The 9,258-nt window shown below is 34.4% G+C and overlaps 1 non-coding gene across 1 annotated transcript; it reads right to left on the bottom strand.

Moving 5' to 3' along the window:
* Window positions 1-2,404: 2,404 nt before the first annotated feature.
* On the bottom strand, window positions 2,405-2,511 carry LOC111767311 (U6 spliceosomal RNA). Its single transcript, XR_002799164.1, has one exon. It is a non-coding gene; the product is annotated as a U6 spliceosomal RNA (small nuclear RNA).
* Window positions 2,512-9,258: the final 6,747 nt, after the last annotated feature.

Genomic DNA, 9,258 nt, shown 5'->3' with positions numbered 1-9,258 from the left:
GGAAAATGCCACACATTGGCATTGTAAATGAAGCATAAATTAGTGGACATTTGTAAAAATATTAAAGTTGCACGTTAAATTCAGCTTCTTGAAAGGAATATTTTTCTGCTCTTATTAAGATAATTTGACAAACCCACTCCAAATTCATTTACTCTAAAATTATCTTTTAAAAGACTGCAGTTTGGTATATGACTGCTGTTCCAAAGAACCATCTATTTGTTCATCATGTCAATTTTCAAAGGATTTTCTCCATTGCTTATTTATTTGTACTGTATAAAATGTATACATTGCATCTGCTATCTTGCCTGCCTTTTTTTTTTGATAGGATTCTAGTCACAGTGAGATGTCCTCAAAATAATAAGTACATTTGTCAATCAAGATGGAAATTGACCGTAAATATGTCTTCCTTAATGTTTCTCTTATTTCCCAGCGTGAAAAAATACAGTCTCACGAAGTAACATGGAGGATAGATAAGAGGAAGAACATGAGTCCCCTCTTTACACCTTCATCTGCCAGTTTTATAGGTCCTTTCAGGTTTCTATACTATGTGACTTAGCAACTCTGCTATTCCCTTCCACTGGAAGCTTATAGTTATTGAAAGCATTAGAATTAAAAGTATTTTGTTTCAGAAAATGAGTAATTTTTTGGAAAACCTCCTTCCTGGAGTTTAGGTTGTATTATCTTCATAAAACCAGGAAATATTATATAAATACCAGAAGTTTATTATGTTGCATTGATGCTGTCAAAAATTATTAAATTATTGCATTGAGCTAATCAGAATTTTTAGCTTACTAATTCCTTCTCAATTTGAATGTCCTGGGAGATGGACATCTTGCCTGGAATATCATAAAAATGCTGAAAACTGTGAGGAAGACACTGATCACAGCAACCATATGATTTTTAGATACATGTCACATTTATAAATCATATTGGTATATTTGGCAAAGGATCAGAGTTGCTCAAAATCATCATTAGTCAATTAAAGTGCATCAATATACTAAATGCTTTTATTGACATCTACACAAACACAAACTCACTCAGAAAAATTCCTTCAAGAATATTTTTTTCAAAGATTTCAAGAATAAGCAGGAGGGAAATTTGCCAAAAGTAATTGAAAATACCACCATAGACTCTTCAAGTTTAAAATAGAAGAATGTAAAATATTCATTTATTGTTTTCTGGTGATGATGACCAGGATGTTGAAATATAAATACTTTATTAAACATGGACCTCATTTTCATTATCATTTTAATGTGCTTTTAGACATATGCAATATTCTTGCTATAGTACTAATGGAGTTCTTTCAGGCTTACCTTCACACCCAGTGCCTTTAAAATGCTTTTATAATGTTGGGTTTTTTTAATATAAGAATTTCTATTTAAATGCAAAATCCGATGGGGCTAGGCTTTACTAGCTTTTTTAATGTGCATTTGTAGAATTCATTTCAACTTAGTGTTTCCTTCATTTACGGACTTTATGATGAAAATAAAATGCATTAACATATCTCATTAAATAATATTTTTGTGTTGATTACAAAACATCAGAAGGGAAATTTAACATAGAGCTAAAAATTTACCATTATTAAAACTTTTTAAAGATTATTACTCACCTTCTTTCACTTAATCTTCTATGAGAAACCTCTATTACATAATGAGGCCTAAACCATATCTCTTTTTTTAAATGATTTTTTAAATTTTATTTATTCATTTTTTAAAAAATATTACATTCAAAAACTATGAGGTCCCCATTCACCCCCACCGCTCCCACCCCACCACTCCCCCCCCCACAGTAACCCTCTCCCCCATCATCATGACACATCCATTGCATCTGGTGAGTACATCTCTGGGCATCGCTGCACCCCATGGCCTGTGGTCCACACCATAGCCCACACTCTCCCACGTTCCATCCAGTGGGCCATGGGAGGACATACAATATTTGGAAATTGTCCCTGCAGCACCACTCAGGACAACTCCAAGTCCCAAAAATGCCTCCACATCTCATCTCTTCCTCCCATTCCCCGCACCCAGCAGCCACCATGGCCACTTTTTCCACATCAATGCCACATTTTCTCGATTATTAACCACAATAGTTCATGAATAGAATATCATTAAGTCCACTCTCATCCTTACTGTATTCCTCCTTCCTGTGGACCTTGGTTTGGTTGTGTCCATTCCACATCTATGTCAAGAGGGGGCTTAGATTCCACATGGATACTGGATGCAATCCTCCTGCTTTCAGTTGTAGGCACTCTAGGCTCCATGATGTGGTGTTGACATTCTTCAACTCCATGTTAGCTGAGTGGGGTAAGTCCAATAAATCAGAGTGTAGGAGCTGAAGTTTGTTGAGGCTCAGGGCCTGGCTATCATATTGTCAGTCTAGAGATTCAAATCCCCTAGATATATCTAAAAATATGGAATGCTTCGTGAATTTGTGTGTCATCCTTGCGCAGGGGCCATGCTAATCTTCTCTGTATCATTTCAATTTTAGTATATGTACTGCTGAAGCGAACACTAAACCATATCTCTTTGTTGAATATATACTATGCACATTGTTTTAAATTACTAACCTGTTTATAGCTATAAGCATCCACAAGACTATACTATGGTTTGTTATATGAGCTAAGATTTTCAATGTGTGAATTCTTTCTCACTGATAAATTTTAATGAGCTGCCCACCTAGACCAAAAATACTAATAAAAATTTCAAAGTAAGAATCAAAGATCTTTCTATTATGGTGTTATTATATTTAAAATGTTTTCCCAGACCTTCCCTCTTCTCTATGAGATTCTACAAGTCATTTCAACATTACACTTTGTGTCCCATTCCTTATCTATGTCCAATTGCACTAACAGACTGTATCTCAGAGTCCTTTTCTTCCAAAAATATGGAGAAACTGGAAGAGAAAGTTCATGAAAAAAAAGTACGATAGAGAGAAAATGGAAAAAGCCGAGGGAGAATCATAGAATGCCTGAAATAAAAGAGACCCTCAGAACTTCCAGTTCTGGATAAAATGGAATAAACACATTCCATTGTATTTCTCTCACTGCATATAGTTTATACCTATAAAACTTGGACCAAATGAACAGGGCAGCTATCTGAGTTGGGACCAGGGAAGAAGATCAGAATTTGAAATTACCTCTGAATTGGTGGTGATAATTACATTACTCAATGTAAAAACTACTATAAAAGTACATTAACCAAGAGAGTGTAGAACTGGTGAAAGGTTAATCACATAGATAAATGGAACAGAGTAGAGGGTGAGAGTCCAAAAATAGACATACATAGATATACTCAATTGATTTTTGAGAAAGATAGAAAAGCAATTCAATATACAGTGCTAGAGCAATTGGACATCCATATACAAAAACATGACCTTGACATGAACATTAAATGGGGCAAATATTACCTCAAAATGGAGCATAGATCCAAGTGTAAAACTATAAAACTTCTCTGAAAAATAGTTTGTCAGTTTCTTATAGAATTAAACATACACTTTCTATTTGACCCAAGAATCCTATTCTTGGGTGTTCACCCTACAGAAATTAAAATCTGTTCACACAAAAACATGCACAGGAATGATATAGAAGTTCTCGAATTATTGCCAAAATCTTTAAAAAACCCAAGTGTTTTTCTGTGAATTAATGGATATAAAAATGGTGGTACATCCATTTAGAGGAATACTACTCAAGAATAAAAAGAGGGAAACTTCTGATATACACAGCAACTTATACAAATTTCAAAGAAATCGTGGTGAGTGAAAGAAGATAGTCTAAAAATGTTACATACTGTATTAGCCCAATTATATGGCATTCTCCAAAAGACAAACTATAGTGATATAGAACAGATTAGAGGTTTTCATAGGTGGGAGGGTATGTGTATGTGATTGTAAAGAATAACATGATTTGGTTTTAGGGGGTGATATAACTGTTCTAGATCTTGATCTTGGTGGTATTTACAGAAATTTATACATGTGTTAAAATTAATATAAATCATGAAAAAGTCAATTTTATCATATTAAAAACATCTCTAAATTTGGGACCTTCAGATGCCATATAGCTCAAACCCATATTTTATAGAAGAGTATTTAACACTTCAGTGTATGAAGGGGTTATGAGGTGATTTGTCTAGAATCACAGAGTTTGTCAGCTGTGGTCCAGAACAGCAGAATTAAATATCTTTATTCTTTAAGCAGAGAGCTTTTATATGAATGTAATTGAATACATAGATAGATAGATAAACATACATATCTTTGTCTTTATTTATAAGTATACCTGTCTACTGCATATCTATCTACACATCTACATGCACAGCACCCTTACATGCATATATATTATACCTATATGTATATATTTGCATATATATCTACAGACAATACATATGCCTTTATATTTTCCTCTTGGGAAATCTATGTTTCTATATCTATATCTATACATAGATGATGTGCAAATATACATAAACAAATACATATACATATAAATAGAGGTCTCTATTAAATATGCACACTGCAAGATGGAAAACACAAAAGAGAGGATTGTAAAACATAGCAAAAATAATGTAGGTGGAATTGAGTTCCAGGAGAGAAGGGAAAGATCAAATGATAAGCAGTATTTGAAGCACTATGACTGGTAAGGAAATGCGTAACGTCATTGATTCAAGAATATATACAAACTACAAAAAAGATAAATGAAAGGTTCCCAAACCTAGACATGTTATAATAAAACTGAATAAAAACAAAGACAAATGGAAACTCTCACTTACAGCCAGAGTAAACTAACACATGACCTTCTAAGGAACAAGAGCAAGATTGAAACATCTTATAAACAGAAAAATTGGAAGATAGAAGAAAAAAATAAACTATTGAGTAACAGTCAAATTAGAATATAAAGCAAATAAAAATATGCCCCAAAAGTGAGGTGAAATAAAGATACTTATAGGCTAATAGGAAAAAAAATACTGAAAGAAATTTTTCCAGTAACCACCACATAGAAACAATTACAAAGAACATCATCAGGTAAAGCCAAATAAGAGTTATGCCAGATTAGAGCACAAAAATGCAGGAAAGAATAAAGACCCATTAAATGATAAATATAGGATGAAACCTAGGAGTATATTTAATATATAAAACAATATTAAGAATGCATATAAGTTTTTAATATATGTGGAATTAATATTCAGAAATAATAATACAACTATAAAAGGAGACTAAATGAAATTAAAGTGTTCCAAGTTCCTTATCTCACCTGGGAATTGTTATCATTAAAATTCACGTTAGATTTTAATTCATCAACAGTCTATTATAATATCTAGCATAATCATTTAAAAATAGTAAAGTGATAAAAAATAATTGTTCAAAATAATAGCAATAATGTATTGATGATTATAGTTAATGATTAAGTCAAATGAATTACAGACATTTATGAGTTACGGGAAGGTGGAATTGGGGCTACTCTATTATCAGGTACCTGCCCTACCCTTGACACAGTGTTATTTGAATGCAGACATAGATTCATTGAAAATCTATATTTCAATCTCTAGGGAAACCACTTATGGCAATTTGAAATTATTTTATGAAACCCAAAAAGAGAAAAATTATGTTTGTAAACTAATCTGCTCCTCTACAGTGATACCCTTTGATTGCATTACATTCACCTGAGGGGCTTTTAATTAGATTGCTTGATAATATCACTTAGGGCTTTTGATTGGACTATGTCAGTGAGGCATGACTCAAGTTGAGTCTCTGCCCACTTGCTGGGTCTGATATAAATGAAAATTCAAAGGAAGACTCACTCAGATAGACTCAGGAAGAGAGAACTCTGCCATTTTTGATACTGCCATGTGACAGAAAGGAAAGTCTCAAACAGCTGAGACCCCAAGGAGAGATAAACCATTTACCTTATAGTTTACAGCTGAACTTGGGAAGAGAGTGGATCACCTGAGACTGATATAGGATGCCCAGAAAGAGAAGAGCCCTATGCCTGCTTGCTTAAATTGAGCTCCAAGAGATGGTAGATTCTGGAGGTGAAGGTATATACCTCTGCAGAGATTGAGGGCCATCTTGCTTAACCTTGTGGCACCATGTGGCAACATGCCAGGTTGGCACAGGTGTCTTTGGTGAGAAAGCATCTCTGTTGATGCCTTGATTTGATTTGGAAATTTCACGGTCTTGGAACTGTAAGATTTTACCACAAATAAATCCCTATTATAAAAGCCAACAGGTTTCTGGGCTGCATTGGCAGCCATTTGGCAAACTAAAATACCACCAAAAAGTTTTAAAAATAAGTATAATTGACATGGTACAAGAGAAAAAAAAATGGAAACATAATGTGCCCAATTAAAACCAGAGCAGCTGAAAAAGATGGGAAGACAAAAGAAGAAACAACGAACAAGAGCTAGGGATAAAAAATTTACAAATATAGGAAATACAAATCCAATTGTATCAATTATCTATGTAAGTATGACTTATCCAAAAGTACCCATTAAAAGGCAGAGAAAGATAGGCCAGATAAAAAGACAAGAGCCAACTCTATGCTGTCTAAAAGAAACACACTTTAAATATAACAAAGATGTTTTTAATACTTTCTCTTTGGTTTTCAATTTGAGAAGTTTCTAATGACATATTTTCAAGCTAACTAATTCTTCCTTCAGCCACATCCAGTCTACTGATGAGTCTGCCAAAATCATTCTTCATTTCTATTATAGTATTTTTGTTTACAAGCATTTCCTTTTGATTTCTTTCTTAAGAGTTCCCACTGCTCTTCTTACATTATCCATCCTTTCTTGCATATGGTCCACTTTTCCCATTAGAGTCCCTAGAATACTAATCATAGGTATTTTAAATCCCCAGTCAGATAATTCCAAACATTCTGCCACATCTGAGTCTTGTTCTGATGACTGCCTTGTATCTTCAGACTGACTTTTCTTGCCATTTAGCATGACTTACAATTTTTTGTTGAAAGCTGGATACCATGTATTAGGTAATAGGTAGTGAAGCAAATATACTTTTAGTGTGAGGGTTTGTTTATATTTACATGGCTAGGAGTTAGGCTGTGTTTATTGCTTTATTTAGTTTTACCTACCAGAGTCTTTGATGTTCTCTAGTGTCCTTGTTTTTGTCTGTTGTCTTTGGGTTTCCCAAAAATTACTTCTTGAATAGTCTTTCAGTTCTCTCAGTTGTAATCACTGTTATTTTACTGCAGCTCTATTGGTGTGATGCCAATTGTCCTTCCCCTAGCTTCTTTGAGGGAAGGTCTTTTTTAAAAAGAAGTGAAGAAGTGAATACTCTGGGCTTATTTGAAAATGGTTACATTTTCCTTTGGAGTATATCAAAATGGTTACTTTTTGCCTCCCTTGCTGGAAGCACCAGTGATTTTTCTCAGCTCTTTACCATAAGAACCTAGTGTTGCACATGGATGTACAACTCACCAATGTGTGGGGGACCTGCCCTTAGACTAGACCTCTATGAGTTTTTAATTCTCAAGCTTAGTCTCCAACAGTTAGTCAATTATAAAGTGCTCCTACTAGATTCTTTGTCCAGGGATTTCTGCTCCCAGTAATAGGGTTCTCTATATTCCCTTGCTCTCTAGTTTTCGGGCAGTGGTTTGCCCTGTGACCTCAATTCTCTGAGGAATCTTAAGAGAGTTGCCGATTTTTAGTTTTTCAACTTTTTTTCTTCTTTTGAAGATGGCATTGATGACTTCCAAGCACTTTATAAGTCAAAACAGAAATGGGAAGTCCCCCTCATGGCTCTTTCTTGAAGACATTTGAAACAGTAGTTTTAGTTTTTGTGGCACTAACCTTTTTCAGATCTTTATGAGCAGGTTCTGTGTCCTTGCCTGAGATAATATTTAAAGGAGGGAGTATGATAGAAAACAGAGTCTCTAGTATGGTCTTACCTCAGTCTCCTGCTTTTAATCTTTTGCTCAGATGTAAGCCTGAGCTTACTTTCCAGTGCTGCAAATTAAGCCAGTTTGGATTTCAGAAACAGAAAACATCTCTCTTAACTGAGCTTTGTTTTCTACTCTCTGCTTTCAGACTAGCCATATTTACCATATGCACCATACTCACTTCTGGCAGCCAACAATAAAGAGACAACATATGAAAAAACCCTGAAATTTCCCCCATTTCTTCTAATAATACATCATCATTTGACATGCAGTCTGCATCTCAGAACACAATTAGAGAAAATTTTACCCCAAATTTTGCTCCATAATAAAAGGGTAACAAATTTGCCAGCCTGAGATGATTGGGTCTTCACTTGCCTCTAACTGACTTGTTTCACTCATCTACATTCCAAATTTTAAATTTTAGAGACTGTTGTCAGTACCACTCAAGTTTCAATAATCAAAGTCATTTATCAAGTAAGAAACGCTGGGCTAAAAGTAACCACAAATGCTACTCATAGTGGCTTACATAATACAAATTACTCATGCAAAGACACAGACCTTTAGTCCTTTTCAGAATCCCCCAAAAGAGTTCCTTTGATTTCTCATTATCCAGCACTTTGTCACAGATCTATCTATAAAATAATCACCAACTAAGGAGTAGGAACTTACCATGTTTTACATTGACCAATAATGATTCATGCTCTGGTATTGAAGATATCCAACCCCCTTTCTTGAACATATTGCTGACTGAACTCAGTTTAGGTACTGTTAAATCATATAGAAGGAGGAATGACCATTAAGTAAATAGCCAACTCTGTCAGTCAGGCATATGTTTCCTTTCCATTACATCACATTCTCCTGAGTTTTCTACCATTTATCTAACTGCTCATACTCAGCCATTTTATGTGGATTGCTTCTGCCTAACTCTTAATTACCAGTGTTTTTCAGAGCTCTTGTATTTGTTCTCCCTTCACTCTCCTACTTTATACTCTTCTATGGTGTACTTTCAGCCCTATTGCTTCAACTACCCCCTAAGTGCTATAGTTATGAAATATATACCTCCACCAAGTATCATCTGATACTTGAGGTTGTATTCCCCACTGGTTACTAAATATTTTTAAACTTAAATAATGGGCATCTCAAATTCACAGTGTTCAAAACTCACAATCATTTTCCTATAAAGCCTGTTTCCTCTTCTGCCATTCTTAAACATGATAATTAAATAAAAATGAATTTAACTGCCCAAACAAAAACTTAGGTGTCATCTCACATTCTACTCTTTCTCCAACCTTTACATCCAGATAATCACACAAGTCAGCATAAATCTGATTTTCAAAACAAGGGAGAAGATAAACTCAACCAAGAAATAGATGTGG

The sequence above is a fragment of the Dasypus novemcinctus genome, chromosome X (assembly GCF_030445035.2).
Source record: "Dasypus novemcinctus isolate mDasNov1 chromosome X, mDasNov1.1.hap2, whole genome shotgun sequence".
Classification (NCBI taxonomy): domain Eukaryota; kingdom Metazoa; phylum Chordata; class Mammalia; order Cingulata; family Dasypodidae; genus Dasypus; species Dasypus novemcinctus.
This window is presented reverse-complemented; position numbering and strand designations above follow the sequence as displayed.